Source organism: Euprymna scolopes, chromosome 10, assembly GCF_053919585.1.
Source record: "Euprymna scolopes isolate OS-2025 chromosome 10, ASM5391958v1, whole genome shotgun sequence".
Classification (NCBI taxonomy): Eukaryota; Metazoa; Mollusca; class Cephalopoda; order Sepiida; family Sepiolidae; genus Euprymna; species Euprymna scolopes.
This window is the reverse complement of record NC_136491.1, coordinates 149,777,937-149,797,965: the sequence shown is the minus strand read 5'-3', so window position 1 is coordinate 149,797,965 and position 20,029 is coordinate 149,777,937. Positions and strand designations below refer to the sequence as shown.

Here is a 20,029-nt window from a genome sequence, read left to right as displayed (position 1 = left end):
AGACGTTAATGTCCCCTCTAATTTCCCGGACGCCCCACGGCTAACAACTTTCGTCAGGCTTCCTGAGGCCTGCAAAACCAACGTGTGGACAATGCTGGAAGCCGCTGAAGGGGCTGGTCCGGGAATTGAACTGATTAGGAAAAATGACCCTTCCCTTGAGGAACTCGCAAAACAATGCAAGGGAAGGGTCCCAGTGTTGGTCCATCCGTCACTCTATAGGGCCCTTAAATTGACTTACCCTTTGGATGTCGGCGGCATTGTGAGAGAAGGTCAGGACATGAAAAACCTGACCACCCTGAGCATTGCACACAACGTCGGTGTCCTTTCCCCGGCTGACTTCGGAGCTGAGTGTAACACACCTTAAGGTAGGTACCATGGCTTTGAATTTGGCTAGTCTGAATGCGAGGGGCTTGAGATCATCGGGCCGGGCGGCTCGCCTCCGGCACGACCTCTTGTCCCTGGGAGTGGATGTCGCTGCGATTCAGGAGACGCATTTCGTTTCCTCTGTGGACTGTCAGGTGCTGGCCCGAGACTTTGAGGTTTTCTCAGCATATGGCAGCCCGCGGGGGAAGGGAGTTTCCGTGCTGGTTAAACGTACCCTGTCGGCGACGGTCGACGTTGTCCATAGAGATGCAGTGGGTAGGCTGGTTGTGGCCGATGTTGCCGTAAAAGATTCTGTGTTTCGGGTGATTGCGGTTCATGCGCCCAGCACCGCTCGTGAGAGGGTCTCATTCTTCAGTCAGCTTGACGCGTTTGTAGATTGTCGGAAGCGGGTAGTGCTAATGGGGGATTGGAATTCCATCTTAGACCCCGACATAGATAAGGTAGGAGGCGGAGCTAGAGGATCGGAGAGGTGCGAGTCCAGCCTGGCTGATCTGATGGCTAGATGCGGTCTGGTCGACAGGTTTCGGGTCGAGCATCCAGGGCGGGAGATGTGGACGTGGACCAATAGTGTTTCCTCCTATCCAAATACTTATTTGGACAGGATGTTAGTTAGGAGAGGCGAAGTAGACTTCTTATCTTGTCCCACGTTCACTTGGCTAGGCCAGACGGACCATAAATTAGTTATGGCCCGGCTGAAGCTAGGAAATAGGCCTAAGTTAGCGGGGTACTGGAAGTTAAACACCTCCCTTCTGGAGATACAAGACTTCCAAGATCAGTTAAGAGAATTGATTAAAAAGGCACTAGTGGGGGCGGTTACCGGGAGTAAGTGGTGGTTAGGTCTCAAAGCCAAGATCAGAAGCTTCTCCGTCAAGTATGCCCAGCGCCTCGCACTAGATAAGGCCAAGACGAAGAAGAAGCTAGAGCAGAAACTAGCCCAGGCTACAGGGGAGGGTGATAGGGTTAGTCAGGAACTAGCTAAGCAGGACCTTCTACGCGAGACTAGCAAGCGTTACGAAGGCCAAGTAGTTAGAGCTAGGCTTAGAAAGATAGGCAACGAAGCAGTCAATTCTGATGCAGACGTGCGCCGTGAGGTTTCTAGGCGTGGCTCGGACAAATACATTGCAAAAATCAAACATCCGAATGGACGCACCCTGGAATCGACTCGGGAGATCTGCGAGGGGTTTCGAGAACATTTCGAGGAGCGTTTTACGCAGCAGCCCGATCTTCCGGTCCTTGAGTTTAGCGACTATTTGGCCGACTCTCCCCGCCTCGAGGCGGCTAGAGCGGCTAGTTGCGAGGGCCGGGTGACGGAGCGGGAGGTCTTTACTGCGCTGAAGCAGGTCAGCTGTGACAGATCGCCAGGACTTGATGGTCTGCCATACGAACTGTACTTGAGGCTGTCGCCCATGTTTCTGCCTCTTCTGACGGATATGTTCAACCACTGGTTTGCTCAGGGATCCATCCCAGGGCAGGTGACCAAGGGAGTGATCACATTGCTGAAGAAAGGTGACGGGCATGGAGGGGAAGAGTTAGACGACTACAGGCCCATAACTCTGCTAAACACAGAGTTGAAGATTTTGGCCAAGGTCCTGTCGAATCGGCTGCAGGTTGTTATCGACGAGTTGGTTGAACCGGAACAGAACTACGCTGTGAAGGGGAGATCGATTCAGAACAACTTGCACCTGATCCGCATGATCCTAGAGGGGGGAATAGATGACGACACGGAAGCCGCGCTGATAAACTTAGATCAGTCCAAAGCTTTCGATAGGGTCGACCATCGTTTCCTGGCATCTGTCTTAGAGGCCGCCGGTTTTAAACCGGACTTTTGCAAGTGGATCTCCATAATGTATCGACAGCCCATGGCTGTCGTGCAAGTGAACGGAAAGCGCTCGAAACCCTTTGTTATCTCTCGGTCGGTTCGTCAGGGTTGTCCGCTGTCGCCCCTGCTTTATGTCCTGGCTTTGGAGCCTCTTCTCCGCAAGCTGAGACATGGGGAGGCAAATTCGGCCCTGCGCGGAATGGCTCTGCCTGGCGGCTCAGCTGCTAAGGTATCCGCGTTCGCCGATGATGTCACGATCTTCGTGTCGGGCTTCAGAGACATTGAGGTCGTGTCGGAGGCACTCACACAGTACGAAAGAATTACAGGGGCCAAGATAAACCGCAACAAGTCGGTAGGACTGCGGTTGGGCGCATGGAGTGGCAACGCAAACCTCCCTGCGCCCTTCAGCTGGACAGATGGCCCGGTCCGGATCCTCGGCGTGTGGTTCGGACCGGGTCTCCAGCTTGACAAGAATTGGTTGGAGGTACGGTCAAAGGTGGAGGCTGCAGTCAATTCGTGGCTTCCTAGGAAACTTTCCTTAAAGGGTAGAGCTGAGGCGTGCGCCACTTACGTCTTTCCTCTCATCCTTTACCGACTGGCCGTACTTCCCCTGCCTGCACAACACCTAAAAGCTCTTGTCGAACTCTTGTCCTCGCTCCTTTGGGACAGAGGAAGACACTGGGTGAGCAGACAGGTCTGTATTCAACGTCCGTGTGAGGGAGGCTTGGGAATGCCGGACTTGAAGTGTCATCGAGATGCTGAGAGGCTGGCCTTCCTGAGCCACTATATGCAGGAGGACCAACCGTGGCACCCCGTGGTTACTGCCGCCTTCCCCGACCTCGTTCTCGACCCTTCCATCGAGAGCCGTCGCAGGCCGCGGGGAGAATCTGCCTACATGAAAGAGTGCCGAGCCGCGCTAAAACGACTACCAAGGTCCAGTGACCTTGTGACTGCTACCCGTAGGGAACTCCACAGGGATCTAGTGAAGGAGGCCGCTGACGACCCGCTATGCGCGCGTTTGGGGTGGCAGCAGAGTGAGATCCGCTCCACGTGGAGCTGGGCGCCAGGTTCGAGTCATCTGAACAATTCGGAGTTCTCTCTAACCTGGCGATTGGCCCGAAATGCACTTCCACTCAACAACATACAATGCAGTTCTGGGTTTCTGGAGTCGCCTGATTGTCCCCGTTGTGGGACAACGGCTGTGGAAACTACGGATCACGCTTTCTTCGATTGCCGCGAACTCCGCCAGTACTGGTCGTATGTCAGTGGGGTGACGGCTCGCATCGATCCTGAGCATCCTCGCCCAATTACTGTATCCAATGTTGTGGACAACGTGAGGCCGCCGTGGGACCGGGAAAGACAAATGGTCTACGTTACGATTCTGGCCGTGGCGAGAATGGTGATTTGGACGTCGCGTCTGCAAGGTTGCCGGGGGGTGTTGTCTTTTTCTGATCAAGATCTGATCGCGTTCTTTAAACACCAACTACGGGTGAAGATCAGATGTGATAGAAGAAGGCTGCATCGCGCGGCATTTGACAGAAGATGGATACATGTGGCAAGTCTGTGTGTACGAAGAGGAGCCAAATTTGAATACGTGTTCCCCGCCTAGGTGTGGAACGCGCAGTTCTGTAAAGTTAAATTAAACAAGTAGTCTCTCAGCTAGCTGAGTGTGTGTTCCATCCCTCCCCGATTAGGAAGCCTCCAAGATCCCCATCCCCTCTTACCTGCAATTTTTGTTTTCACCCCTTCTTCTAAATTTTACCCATCTTGGAGAAAAAGAAATACAAACTAACCTCCATCCCTTACCCACAAAATTTTCTTTTCTCCATTCACCCCCATCTAGAGGGCATCCCCACCTAGAGACTGACCCGCAGAAGCGAGGTTCCTTTTACAAACCTAGTGGAACGGGCAGTCTATCAACTAGACGGGGTTGGGAGGGTCCTACTAATCACCTTTTGTTTTTTTTTCTTCCCCCTCCCTCGACACAAATGAATTATTGTTACCATTTTATTGTTATCTTTTTTGTTTTTACACGTCAATAAAAAATGTTTTAAAAATTGGGAGTTACTAGGACGTCCCCCAATATGAAAGGGTGAATGCGGTATTATGGTGAAAGAAGATACTAGCTGGGAGAAACTTTTGACTTTGTTTAGTTCTGGAGTGACAAGGATGACCAACGACCCCCAAAATCCCCCCTTTTGAGTTGGCCATGTGCCTAAGTTTTTTGTTCATCGTTGATTTTTTTTTCTGTATTTTTTTTAACATGAATAAAAGATTTAATATCTCAAAGTGTAGTATCTGTTCCGGCAGATGCTGCACTTAAGATAATTTGTACCAGTCAATGGAGGGGAAACTCTCTATACTGGGACAATTATTATTTTTGGTAACCAGAGTGCCCCCTTTTTGCCTACTTTAAGGGGAGCTGGTTTTTACCTCACATTAAAAACGGCCTTGTGCCTAATTTGCTCAGTGGGGGAGCAAATAAATACCATCTGTTCCGGCAGATACTGCAAGCTATGACTAGCTATGACTAGCAAAGACCAGATGTGGGGGCAGCCCCACATGCCTGACCTTTAACCAGCTCCCATTTCCCACCTCTCGGGAGCTGGTCCCCTTTTTCCCTTCCCCCTCCCTTCACTCCTCACATTAAAAATTGGCCTTGTGCCTAATTTGCTCGGTGGGGGAGCAAATAAATACCATCAAAGTGTAGTATCTGTTCTTCAGATGCTGCACTTCTATTTCTTGTTCTCTTTCGGTGGAGGAGAAATCCTTCACGACTGAGACAATTTTTATTTTTGTACCTTTTCTCCACGTTAAAAAACGACCCTGGTGTCTAACTCTGTCCCGTGGGGAGGCATAGTAAATAGGTACTATCATAATAATTTTTTATGAATTCAATAACTATCATAATAATAATTTTTATGAATTTAATTACTATCATAATAATCATTTTTATGAATTTAATAACTATCATAATAATAATAATTTTTATGAATTTAATTACTATCATAATAATCATTTTTATGAATTTAATAACTATCATAATAATAATAATTTTTATGAATTTTACTATCATAATAATTTTTTATGAATTTAATAACTATCATAATAATAATAATTTTTATGAATTTAATTACTATCATAATAATTTTTTATGAATTTAATAACTATCATAATAATCAATTAGCATACCTTTCGGCATTGCTCAGCCAATATCTAAGATTATGCAAGCGAAGAGGAGAGAGTGAATATTATTGAGTCTTGAAATTGAATTAAAAATAATCATTTTAATTTATGCATTTTCCAAATGACAATACTATAAATTACAACAAAATTATTTCAATAAATTTATATTATATTGATTGGGCTATTGTTCTCGTCTTAAGTTTTATTTCTGCAACGTTTCGGTTGGATTCGCCTTCGTCCTTCATCAAGCATGTTGGTTGTTTGGAATAGAAAGCTGGAGAAAAAATTACTGGCTTCGTAGATATTTTTGTATTTCTGTAAATCAGTCTCCACTTTTTGGTCATTGTTTCATTTCTGTGAGAAAAACAAAATTGGTTGACAATGGAGAGGCAACTCTGATAAAGATCGACACATGGATTATCTCCTTTCATCGCTGAAGTTTTAAGGGTGTAAAATATGTTTTTTTTCTATAATTAGAGGCTCCCCAATGTTACTAAATTCCAGGCTTGGTCTGCTTAGTAATTTTTCTTTTTCTCAACAACCGACATGCCTGATGAAGGTCGAAGGACAATCCGACTGAAACGTTGCACAAATAAAACTCAAGATGAGAATAATAGTCCGATCAATACAATACAAAAAATTCAGAAATTGATTTCAATAAATGTTTGATTAATTGTCATAAAACAATTCAATGTGTAAATGTGAACAAAACACGCTTGGCAAGTTGTCTCGTGATTTTTTTTTTTTTTTTTTTAATATAAATTAGAATCAGAATCTATAATAATAATCTAGGAGAGTAGAAAGGATTTCATGAGCGATGTTTCTGACAACGGAAGAAAAAGTGCTGTTTTCTGGGTCGGAATCTACCCGTCTAACACTTCTCATTAGTTGATTTTTAACCTTGAAGTATTTTTTAGCTCCTTACATCAAGTGGCTTCATGCTTTTTCTGGAGCACCACCCCCCTTAAAAAAAATCAAAACAAAAATGATTGATTCAATATGCCTTGTTTGAGGTGACAAATAAACACTTGACTTTGTGATCAGATTTCCATCACTAAAAACACAGATTGATGGATGCATTTTATTTGATATATTTGTATCCATTCCGTGATCAGTCTGTCATGTTTAAGATTGAAATAGCATTAATACTATGGTCTGTCACATTTCCAAATAATATTTTTCAATGTGCCCCTGCATCTCTATAAGAAGTTTTATTTGATCCATCGGTTGATCTGTCACCAATTTTAAATAGTATTTACATCACTAAATACACATGTTGAATGCACATATCTGATGAATACATGCTCTTATTTTTTTCAAATTGGCAGTTCTTGTCTCAAATTCCTCGTACATTAAAAATCCAAAATAAAGAAAAATCTGTATGATGTACTCTTTTGGTTTAAATGTTGAAAGGAGACCAAAAAGGCCTTAAACCAGTAAAATGAAATATATATTAACAGAAAATACAGAAACATATATTGGTTGAGTCGGACTCCGCTCAACTGGAAGGACAAAGTATGGTTATGACCATGACCACCGAGAGTAAGAAGGCCTGTTAACTGAAAAATGTCTGCAGCGAATGTAGGTAAGATTTGTCAGACTGTCAGTACTATATGAGGGCCAATTTGAAAAAGAGCAATAAAACATTTTTAAAAAGAAAAAGGAACACAGTTCGATTAATACTTAAACTGAACTTTATTCAATATAAAATATAAATATTATCTATGTAAAATTAAGTAATTTTAAAGTAATATACATTTAATACTGATAAAACTGAATTCTGAATTTAGGGAACAAACAATTAAAAAAACATTAAGCACAAATATTTTTTTTTCCTTTGGAACAAGATCACAGTGGAGTATCTGGTTTGATGCTACACTTTACATTTTCAGTCCTCGGTCGGTGGAGGAGAAATCTTTCATGATTGAGATTATTTTTGTTCCTATCCAGAGTGCCCCTTATATTATTTACAGTTAAAATGTTATAAAAAGCAAAAACTTGAAGCTTTAAATATATTTCAAAGAAATAAATTACGCTCGGTGCTAAAATATTGAAAATTCACCGATCGTTTAAAAAAAAAAAAAAACTGCCATGAAAAATGCTAACTTTAAAATATTTGGAAATACTCAGTGAAAAGTTCTATATATTATTAAAAGAACGGACTGAAAAATATTATATAAAAATTATTTGTTTTGCAGTAAAAAAAAAATAAATAAAATGAACTATTCGATTTTCTCCGATAGAAATAAAAGTTCAAAAACGAGTTCACTTACTATATTTTATAAGATTAAAATTATCCAAATGTGCAATTATAATAATTATTATCCAAATGGAAAATTGTTCTTTCTCTTTAGGACATACATGGATAATCGGTAACACATTGGTAGCCATGGACACTCATTAACACAATCGCTAGCCATATTTTTTATGTCTGTTAACGTGACCATGTGGTTGGATACTGGAAACTTTCTATACTTACAAGTTGATCAGGAAATGATCATGTTCACCGGCCTACTCTCTTGGTGGTGGTGTTATGGCCCACTGTCTCGGGTTCAGACTGCTTCATAGCAGAAACTGGTTACCGGAATTGATATCAGGAATAGTCAGTCCATCGTCAGAATCTGTAAAGGTGCAATCCCAACACCCTCCCCTTCCCAATTTTTTTTTTTTTTGTAAAAGCTGTTAATATCTCTTACATTTAGGATCGATCATTAGTGGATCAGTGACTTTCCTTTGCCAAACCAACCGTTGCGGTTCTGATGTTGACTGGGGAAGGTCGATCGAATGTCTCGAAAATGGACTCTATTGGTTCTCCTCTGGTGTCATCTGAGTGATATCTTAATTGGTTCTGGTGGCGTTTATGGGTATGTCTCGATGAAAAACGCAGAGATAAGATGACTAGTTCTCAAGACTTGAAAGCAAACAAGGACTCACACTCCAAAAACTGGTTACTGGAAGTGACGTCAGGAATAGTCCATCGTCAGAATGTGTAGGGGTGCCACCCCAAATATGTATGTACTTGTAACAAAATGAAAATATTGTGTTCCAAAAATAACGTAGATTGCTCAAGTAGTTTCATTTTTATAAAGAAAATCATTTTTAAGTGATTAATGGTAATTCGTAAGCATTACAACATAAATCTTGCAAGTTTGAACTATTGAGCTATTTCCCTTTATTTTTCTTAGATTGTTTTGAAATGCTAAACAATGCAGCTATTTTTCTGGTACTTGTAAAATTTGAGTTTCTTATAAAAATCAAACTATTTAATAAATTTATATGATTTTTAGTCGCGTGTAAGCAACTCTATAAGTCGGTCGGTCTGTCTGTCGGTCGGTGTGTCTGTAACACTTTTGTGCTTGGCCTTTTTGGTTAAGATCAAAGGTCTGTTGTTAATAGATGCTGTTCTTAGCTTTTTAAGCTTTTCTTGGCCTTTTGGCTTAGATCAAGATGTAGTGTCTGTTCCGGCGGATGCTGCAAGCGGGGGCCATATGTGTGAGCAATCCTACATATAAGACCTTGGTCAGTGTGGAGGCAGCCCTTCATACCAATTGTCACTATCCAGCTACCCTACTCACCGGGGAGTTGGTCCCTATTTCCCCTTCAATCCTCACATTAAAAATCGGCCTTGTACCTAATTTGCTCGGTGGGGGAGCAAATAAATACAGCTTTTCTTGCCCTTTTGGCCAAGATCAAAGTGTAGTATCTGTTCCGGCAGATACTGCAAGCAAAGACCATATGTGGGGGCTAACCCACATATAAGACATTAGTCAATGTTGGGACAACCCTTCATACCAATTGTCACTATCCAGCTCCCCTATTCCCCGGGGAGTTGGCCCCCATTTCCCCTTGAATCTTCACATTAAAAATCTGCCTTGTGCCTAATTTGCTCGGTGGGGGAGCAAATAAATACCCTTTTCTTGGCCTTTTGGCCAAGATCAAAGTGTAGTATCTGTTCTTACTACATGCTGTACTTATGTTTGTAACTTTGTGATATGAAGTAGGGGATCACTTTTCTGTATTAATTTAATGTAAAATGATCACCCACTTTACAACCAGTAAGTCTCAAAGCCATTCGAGTCATTCTCCAGATCATTCAAATTGTTTTTGAAGGATTCCAGTTATTTTTAAAGCATTCACGTCATTCTTAAGGTCATTCAATTCATCCTTAAGTTCATTAAAGTCATTCTGTCATTTACTTTTTATTTATTTAAGTCATTTCAGCCCATTTTTCGGTCATTTTAGATTATCTTTAAGAATTTCATGTCAATCCTACATTCACGCATTCATTCATTACATGAGAGCACGCGACTACTGCCTATCGGTCTTGTTGAAATATATTTTCATTTCATCACGGGTATGTATATCATACAGATTTTTCTTTATATTTGTTTTTTTAAATATAAGTAAAATTCTAGACAAGAATCAAATGCTATGATTAAAACTAAATTATGAAATTTGTGTCTATATAAAAATAAATCCATTCATAATAACTTTAATCTGATTCGATCTAAATACACCCATTTCCTTTAAATATTCCATGTTTTTTTTTGTTTTTTTTTTCTCCATGACTCATAATTAGCATTCTTAAAATTCTCTCTACTATTAAGGGCAGGGAGAGTAAAAAGCAAAGCTTAAACAAATAATGTCTTAATCCTCCATCTCCTCCCCTCTCTCCCGCCCCATTGTCTCTCAAAAAAAAGTAAAAGGGTACAATTCAGGATGGGATTAGATATCCCAAATATTTTATTCAATCTAACAGGACAAAGCACTTTAATTGCACAGACAAATTGGAAAAGGTTAAATTACTCCACAGGACTAAAACAAATGTTTATATTTAGTTACTGCTCTTTCACCTCCTGACCTCCTCTAAAATCAACAGAAGTACTGGCATGTCTTTAGTTGACTTTTTGAGTAGTCCTTTGCCCATCCACACCCTACTTCTCCTCCTCCTTTCATATTTGGGTCACATTCTAGATGCAGGTCACCATTCACCATTTGACTTGGCCAATCTCATAACATGCTAATATGAGACTCTTTTTTGATGGAGGCTTTTAAGCTAGTTAGTAGTAGTAGTAGTAGTAGTAGAAATATTATAATTTTGAATCACTCTCATTATATACTTGAGAATCCAAGGGTACTTCATGCCAAATTTGATACTATTCTACTTATTATTTTTATTACCTGTGATTTGCCACCTTCGTTCAGTCTCAAAAGACAATGGATACCCTCTGTAAGGGTAGCTGCGCATGTAATTGTGAGATAATGGTTGTGCAATCCCCCAGCTACACCACTCCTGAATCTACACTGTTTGGGTCAATTGGTAAGGAGAGGCCCAAGATTGACTGGAAACAATACCGAGATAAGCAGAGCGCCTAGAATTCCCAAATGGTAACTTATTTTAGTACTGACTAGGCTCAACGTTGCTTAACCTTGGTGATTTGATGGGAACTGGTGTGTCAATGTGATTATGCCGTATTTAGTACCTGTGATTGCTTACTGGGAAAAAAGTAGAAAATGGACCTTGTAACTCTCACTTGATGCCTCTAATTACTGCGTCACAGGCTCCATGGTTCAGTAGTTAGAGGTTGTTGACTCTCTACTGTTCCAGATGAGCATCGTCTGAAGACAGTGGTTTCAATCCTACCCAAATCAGGCCAGAGGATTAGTTGGCCTAAAACGTGATGAGACGACAACTATGGAAGGCAGTAATTACTAAGGATACAGTTAAGAGACTCAGCATTCCTATCTCTTCATGATTAACTTCCTGAAGAAGGATAAAGGAATAGTTGGCCGAAACATGGTGAAACAACAAGATGAGGATAACAGTCCACAAATAATCTCAGTAATTTTCCCCACTCTTTATCTGTGCCTAAATCAAAACGTAGATTCCATGAACAAAGCTTCTTTCTTAGAAGTGCACGTCTGTGGAACTCTCTTCCATTTGCCTGTTTCCCACCTGACTACAACTTAGATATCTTCAAGTCCAACATAAACAAATTCCTGATGAATCGCCCCCTTAAGTAAGACACTCTATCAAATCTCCAATACTAATGATTACTACGATACTATCCCATTGATTAATGTACTCGCAATACCCCTTATCCCCAAGTGGCTTCCAGGCCTTGATAAGTGGTGACCTCCATGTAAAAAATAAAATTAAATAAATAAACATACTTAAAACAGTATTTTCTTTTTCTAAATTTTTAACTCCTTACATTAAGTGGTTTCATGCCTTGTCTGGAGTGATTTCCATAAAAAAAAACAAAGTTTAACTGACAATAACTTAAGTCTAAGATTTTTAACACTATCTGCTTTTTTTTGATAACTATTGCAAATCCTATTGCATTCAAGCAACAGCCATTTACCATTAGCTCAGAAAGTATTGGACAGAATTGCAACAAATTTGGCATGAAGGGTTCTTGAGATATCGGTTTTGTCATAAGAGTGTGAGTGTTAAAATTATAATGCTACAGTAATATGAAGACATCTACGCTGGTTATCAAGTGAGGTGGAGAGTACTAGAAATCTGGGGAGACTTGTCACTCAGACTCCAGGAAACGTCACAGGTTATTGTCAGAGAGCGATTGGTGATGATGGCCTGTGTAATAACTCTTAGTGAGTGAATAATAACAATAATAGTAACAATAATAACAATAGTAATAACAATAATAACAACAATAATAATAACAACAGTAATAACAATAATAATAACAATAGTAATAACAACAATAATAACAATAGTAATAACAACAATAATAACAATACTAATAACAACAATAATAACAATAGTAATAACAATAATAACAATAGTAATAACAATAATAATAATAATAATAATAATAGTAATAACAACAATAATAACAATAGTACCTATTTACTATGCCTCCCCACGGGACAGAGTTAGACACCAGGGTCGTTTTTTAACGTGGAGAAAAGGTACAAAAATAAAAATTGTCTCAGTTGTGAAGGATTTCTCCTCCACCGAAAAAGAACAAGAAATGGAAGTGCAGCATCTGAAGAACAGATACTACACTTTGATCTTGACCAAAAAGGCCAAGAACAATAATAATAGTAATAACAACAATAATAACAATACTAATAATAACAATAGTAATAACAATCGTAATAACAATAGTAATAACAACAATAACAATACTAATAATAATAATAACAATAATAACGATAATAACAGTAGTAACAATACTAATAATAACAATAGTAATAACAACAATAGTAATAACAATAACAACAATAGTAATAACAATAATAACAATAGTAATAATAATAACAACAATAGTAATAACAATAATAACAATAGTAATAACAATAATAGTAATAACAGTAACTAGTGGGACCTGTGGGGATTCCACAGCAGCATCTTTCATATATAATATATTGCTGTGGATGTTCAATGTGAATGGAGATCCTGCAATATTATTGTAGCCCTTTTGTTAAAACTGTAAAAATTTTGTCAGAATATATTTGGTTATTAGTTTATCTCCAATATCCTTTTAAAAGTCTGTGGCATATTTCCATTGTATGGACGGCCGGCATGGACAGAAACCCCACGGTATCATTATACCATCTTTAGACAGAACAAATCCTACTCTTGGATCCTAGCCAGAAGACCATGAAAGTATATTTTAGCTTCACGCACAACCCATTTTTGTTAATTTTATTTTATATTTTTACATTGTGTCTTTCTTTGGTGATCGGGAGATCCTATTTATTAAAAAGGAGGATAACATACTACAAACACTAAATTAACATATCTATATACTCATTTAATGTTCGTAGTATGTTATCACCTTTTATCCTCCTCTTTAATAAATAGGATCTCCTGATCGAATAATTTATAATATGGAAACCATGACCCTCATACGTACGTACGTACTTTAAAGGTACTACGGTATTAGTATATAGATAATAACAATAATAGTGACGATAATAATAATAACAATAATAGTAACGATAATAATAATAACAATAATAGTAATGATGACAATAACAACTCAAATTCTAGAAAAAACTAATGCCTGTTATCAGTGAGAACTCCATGCAAAATGGCTGTTGTGAGAAATATAATTAGTTTTTAATACAATGTTTAATTTCTGTCTGCCATTTCGTATTGATGGCATTGAAGTGGGCAGGACCAACCCTTTCTTTTTCTTTCAACTGTTGGTCAGTTTATTAATTGCATAAACCGTGGTGGAATGGGGAGTGTGTTGAGGCTGCATATGTTTCTATGAGTCATCACTTAACATAGACACATACTGAACATTAACTATACAATATTTGATGATAGACTACACACACGCACACAGAAATGATGAAGGTCTGAACAGAGTGAAAGGGGAGAAAACAGACCAAATATCAAGGTCTCATGTATGATATGAAAAGAAACTGGAATCTTAAAGAGATATCAATCATACCAGTTACTATAGGTGCTACAAGGCTTATGAAGAAGAACCTGAACCTAACTAATATTCCTGGTGAACCAAGTGCAAAAGAGGTTCAGACAATTGCACTTAAGAGAACAACGAGGATACTAAAAAGACCTCTCGGTTGGTTTCAATAAAAAAGCAGGGCAATGTTGGCAGCTGGTTTGGCTGCTCTATACTCAGCATTACAATCTTCAAAGGAAGAAAAAAAAAGTGAAGCAATTGCATTCAAAGGAACGGTTAGAATCTTAAAAAGTTCTCTTGGTTGGAGTGACTGAAATAGTGGATGAATGTCTGGTAACCAGTAGAATGCCCCATCCCCAGCAAAAACAATGAAAATTAAAGCAAAAAAAAAAAAATGAAAATTATGGAAATAATAATCCAACATGAAAAAAGAACAAACGAAATTATATGTTCATCAACGTTTCATCTTTATTTCAAGATTTCCTCAGGATGATTGATTTGAAGAAATAAAATACCAGTACAATATGTAAAAAAAAATATATATGTTGTGTTCGTAATGTGAAATGAAGATTTGGAAAATATATATGGCAATTAGCTATGTAGAATTTTTCAATAGTCTGATAGATTCTCACGAGGATGAACCGCAAAAAATTCTGTGTAGCATTATTGCCATATATATATTTTCAAAACTTGCTACCTAGCTCTACTTACATATCGAGCACTGTCAAAGTAAATACTGAAAAGATTTACATATAAATATACAAAATAATCTAATATATAAACGCCTATAGGTCAATCTGTCTGTCTCCATATTTTCAAACTCTATCTCCTCCGAAACTAAAAGTCACAGAGCGGCGCTAGTGGCCTCAAATGATTGGATTTTTTACGGTCCGTTCTTTTTTATGGGTAAGGGATCAAAAATGGGTCACAATTGAAAAAATCATTAAACATTTTATACATTCATCTTAGTTTATTTTTAATTTTTAATCAGTTTATATGCGTTCACGTTGATAAAGTGATAATGTCACTAACTTTGAATGCTACAGTTTTGGTTTCGATTCTAGCTGATGGCACCATAATACTTTTTTTATTTTTTTTTTAACTCACGACTCTATATTGATATATAGGAAATCTGGAAAATTAAAATATCATACTTAAGCATATTTACACCTGGGCAAAGCCGGCCCCCCTCCCCTGCTAGTATATATATATATTTTATATATGTGCAATTGAAGGAAAAAGTAAATGCTAAATGTATTTGTTTTATTTGTAATTATGTTTCATTTATATTTCTCATGGCATTAGTTTTTTTAAGTTAAGTTTTACTTCCAAATGAAATCATTTACATTTATTAAAAAAGTTGTTTTTAATGTTCATTTTAATTTGAAATTTTGAACACAATACCGAAATAAACTACTGAAATGATATTTTTATATATTTTGAAAAGAATGGGTAAAATTGGGGGGAAAAAAATTATTTAAAAAATTAATGACCTTTATTTAGAAAATTCAAAATCACATACGCAAAAAAGAATAAAAGTTTGCAAAACTCCAAAAATTATCACGAAAGTATATTTAGTTTCAATGATAAGAATGCAAATACTGCAAGAACCCGTGGCATAACAGATAACATAATAAGTAAAATTTAGCTTAGAGTGATACTTTTACTGAAGTTAAAGTTTCAATCCTCAGTGTGGGTAATACTAAAAATACAATTACGAATTGCTTAATGGAATGAGAGCATGAATAAAGGGTTCCGTTTGAAATTTTGTGCAGATTCCTGAGTTCACCAAAATACACCTGGGTCAAAGGTCAAAGGTACATGAGCCAAAATGTTGTGAAAATAATACTTAAGATGAGAACGGTAGTTTGAATTATGTTTCTAAATTTTTGAGATAAGGATTCATTATTCATATTGGATTCTTTGGACTACTGTTCTCATCTTGAGTGTTGTTATAACTAATAGATAATATATACAGTAATAAGTAAGCAAATATATTTTGGCAGCAAGTCATTAATCAAGCATATCTGATTGAACACGACAGAGTTATTTTTTTTCCCCCAATTTTTTTAGATATCTTTTCCATTCACCTAGCAGTCTTTTTTATATTAGCTGGAATGTTGTATAAAATGGCGCCCAAATGTTGTTGTTCAGGCAGTCACGAAGGTTACAGGAGTCGGTTTGTGTTGTCATAAGGGCCATACTTCTACAATTATAATTGAAATCATTTAATAAAAATTATTGCAGAATATTTTTCTTTTTAATTTAAAAACCTGCAATAGTTGTGTCTTCTTAAAAAAGCAAATGCAAACATGAATGTAGTTTAACAAAAGAATATAAAGAAATATGGGATGTAAATATGTTCTTTATTTCAATACAAAGAAAATTTAAAATATACATGGTTCACTTGCATTTGAATGCATGTTCGCTTCTCCGACCGGACCCCCAACTCGACCATCCGCGCTAAATATAACATACCTGGTCTGGAAGAAACTGCTTAAAAGGAGACTCTGGTGGTTTGGCCAAGCATTATGCTGGCCAGATGAGGAATTTGTTCATAAACCAATAGCACCCAATGCATCCACGACTCGGAGAAAGTGACTAAGGGGCCAACTCAAGGCATAGCTCACAACAGTAACGGCAAACATGGAACTCATATCCGGTCCTTGCATTTTTGGTGTTCGATGCTGGAATCCCGAATGGATAGATCATGCCACTGACTCTGCAGCTGATCATCGAGAGTGAGCGGCATTGACATGTGATGCTGTTAAAACCATTGGAACTCGCTAAACCCACCCTGGATGAACGTCGCTACGAGTGAAGTCATTTGAATGAAATGGCAACAAATCCGATGCACATAAATCACAATTCCCGATGACTGCATAACGAAGGCCCACAGCCCACTCGGGAACGCTGATCATGCAGTGATAATGGTTGAAATCGGCCTAAACTCTAGAGCCAAAACTGAAGAGCCAATGCTCAAAACAACAAGATATTATAAAAAGGCTGACTGGGAAGCCATCAGGGAACTAATCAGAGATGCTCCATGGAGAAATATTTTTTCTCTCCCTGCTGAACAGTGTGTAAACAAGACCACTGACTGGTTCAAAACTGCAATCGAAGCGCATGTTCCCATGCGGAAATTTTATAGTAAGCCCCACTCTCCCCAATGGTTTACGTCGACTTGCGCAACTGTCATTGCTCAAAGGCAGCATGCATACCGCAGATTTAACCGACATAAGTTCAGTTCAAACAGACTGAAGTATATAGAAGCTAGAAATAACGTTAAGAAAGAAATAGCGACAGCTAAGAAAGAATTTACGGAAATCACTAAAAAACGCATCGAAGCACAAAAACTAGGAACAGTGTAGTAAATAATGGGCAATCAACAATTCCCCCACTAACCAACAATCACGAGGTTGTCTCTTCAGCAACCGACAAGGCTAACATGCTTGCCAGTCGGTTTGCCTCAAACTCCACACTGGACCCTTCTAACCACCCCCTACCTGACTTTCCTATGCGGACAGACGCCACGCTAGACGATCTGAAAATCACCCCTGCTCAGGTGCATGCCATCGTAAAGGACCTTGACACTTCAAAAGCATGTGGACCCGATCTCATCCCAGCTGTGCTATTAAAAAAGTGCTCAGCCGAAGTAGCTCCAGTTCTCTCCAAACTCTACAACAAATGCCTTAATGAAGCTTTCTTTCCGGGCTGTTGGAAAACTGCTTCTGTTGTACCTCAGTATTCAAGAATTCTGGCGAAAGGACTGACCCATCAAATTATTGCCCAATTAGCCTCCTCCCACTTTTTGCCAAAATATTTGAGACCTTAATTAACCATGCTCTAGTCCATCACCTTACAGATGCTAAACTTCTGACTGACTAACAATATGGATTTAGACAAGCCCGTTCCACAGCAGACATCCTAACTGTAATCTCTGAACGTATATACCATTCACTGGACAAAGCGGGGAGGACAGAGCGGTAGCTCTAGATATATCTAAGGCTTTTGACAGGGTATGGCATGAGGGTCTCCTCAGGAAAATTAGATCATACGGTATCACTGGTAGAATACTTAACATAATTAAATCTTTCTTAGATAAGAGAAAAATCCATGTTGTCCTCGACGGTCGTACATCTAAACAGTGTGATATAAATGCGGGAGTGCCTCAGTGGTCTATCCTTGGACCTCTATTGTTCCTAATATTTATTAATGACCTCCCTGGCAAAACTGCCTCTGAGATGGGTATATATGCTGATGACGCTACACTCTATGGCAGGCACGACAGGAAGACGAATGAACACATTTCTAAAGAAATGGCAGAAACACTAGAGGAAGACCTCCAATCTGTAGTGGAATGGGGACAAAAATGGTTGGTCACGTTCAATGCCGCCAAGACTAAACTAGTTTCATTCAATAATTACAAGAAACCCTCTCTACCACCTATAGCAATGGCTAACGACTCTTTATCTGAGAGTACATCTTTCAAACTCCTTGGCCTAACATCCACAGGAAACATGAGTTGGAACAATTACATTGAAGGCATTGCCAGGGCCACTGCAAGGAAGGTGGGCTCTCTCTACCGTGCTAGACAACTACTAACACCCGAAAGCATCCTGTACCTCTATAAGGCCACCATTCGCCCATGTATGGAGTATTGCTGTCACATTTGGGCTGGTGCATCTGCTACTAGTCTCTCGCTCCTTGAAAAGATTCAAAAGAGAGTCGCAAACCTGATAGGCCCTGAACTGGCATCTAAGCTTCAGCCTCTGTCCCATCGATGAAATGTTGCATCCCTCTGCCTTTTCTACAAGTATTTTAGTGGTGAATGCTCTGACGAACTGCAATCACTTGTGCCCCCACAACGTGAGCACCCTCGACAAACCCGACAGGCTGCTAAATCCCACCTCCACACTGTAGAGATCCCTAGATGTAAAAGATCTTTCTACTCCAGTAGTTTCTTCCCCAGAACCGCTAGACTTTGGAATTCCATTCCAGGTCTCTGCTTCCCCAACAGTACTGACGTGCAGAAGTTCAAGTGTAACGTGAACCAACATCTTGCTGCCCAAATCCCTACATAGTACCCCATTAGTTGTTGCCCCTGATAGTAGCCCCCTTCACCAAAGTGGCAATTTGCCTTGTTTGGGGTGAAAATGTAATAAAAAAAATAAAAAAAAATAGTTCAAAATGGACATTTATTATCAACCATTCAAATATTTATGTTTTGCCTCAAGGTTTGACACCTTTTCGTTGGTGTGTCAAGCTGAAATTTCTGTGCAGTTCTGAGTTTTATCACAGATGACAAGTGATTGATTTTGAAATTGCATTATTAAGAATCTAAAGCGTGATTAGATAAGAAAAACTACTTTTCACACACGTCTTATACTTTGATATTTTTTTTATCTCCTCAACTTTTTAAAAGTTGCTTAAAATCGTCTGTGTGACCCACAAATAAGCATGTGACCTGCGGGTTGCATGTTTCATGCTTTAGAAGATTTAAAACGGATTGTTAGTCTACATTCTAGGTGTGAACAATTAAAGTGTGAATTTGAAGAACTTTAAACCTAATGTTGTCTGTTAGTGATGGGGCGATTCCAATATTTTTGCAAATCCTGGTACAATTTCTGATTCCGATTATTTATAAATCTAAATATTTAACTATGAAATGGTTATTTTGTCCTGATTACTGTAAAAACGCATTTTAAATGTGCATATATTTTCTCAAACGTAAAAACATACTTGTGGGAGGAGGTTATTTATGGATTTTTGTTTTACTGGAAGTTTAAATGAATCAATATTTACTTTTTTTTATTATTACTACCAGCAGTGGAAGATTTTGTTTTTAAACAATATCAAATAAAAAAGATAATTAAACGAATCATTTTTGCCATTGGAAAACAGGCTAACTTTTTCCGATTTCAATACCCAAAACAGTTTTGATTTTTCCGATTCCTGATTCTAATTAACCGTCCTGACACTAAGTGTGTAGTATTGCTATTTATTATAAAATTAATTTTTTGAGTTTGATTTAATCCACGAGAGTAGTATGCTCTCATTCCGTCAGCCATGACTGGGTAGAAGTCCAAAGTAATTTGCAAAGCTATACATTCAAGATAAAGTCTAGTCTTTGTAAAGAGCAACGTTTTGACAATTTTCAGAACTCATTTTATAAGTTTATCAAGCAAATAACATTTTAGCAAATTTCACAGGAATTTTTAAGAGAGTTCTAACA

The 20,029-nt window shown here is 38.7% G+C and overlaps 1 protein-coding gene and 1 pseudogene across 4 annotated transcripts in view; both read left to right on the top strand.

The window, feature by feature from the left end:
* Nucleotides 1–20,029, top strand: part of LOC145286311 (growth factor receptor-bound protein 2-like) — a 211,507-nt gene that overhangs the window by 151,531 nt on the left and 39,947 nt on the right. The window lies entirely within an intron of this gene.
* Nucleotides 9,298–9,435, top strand: LOC145286648 (U2 spliceosomal RNA; annotated as a pseudogene).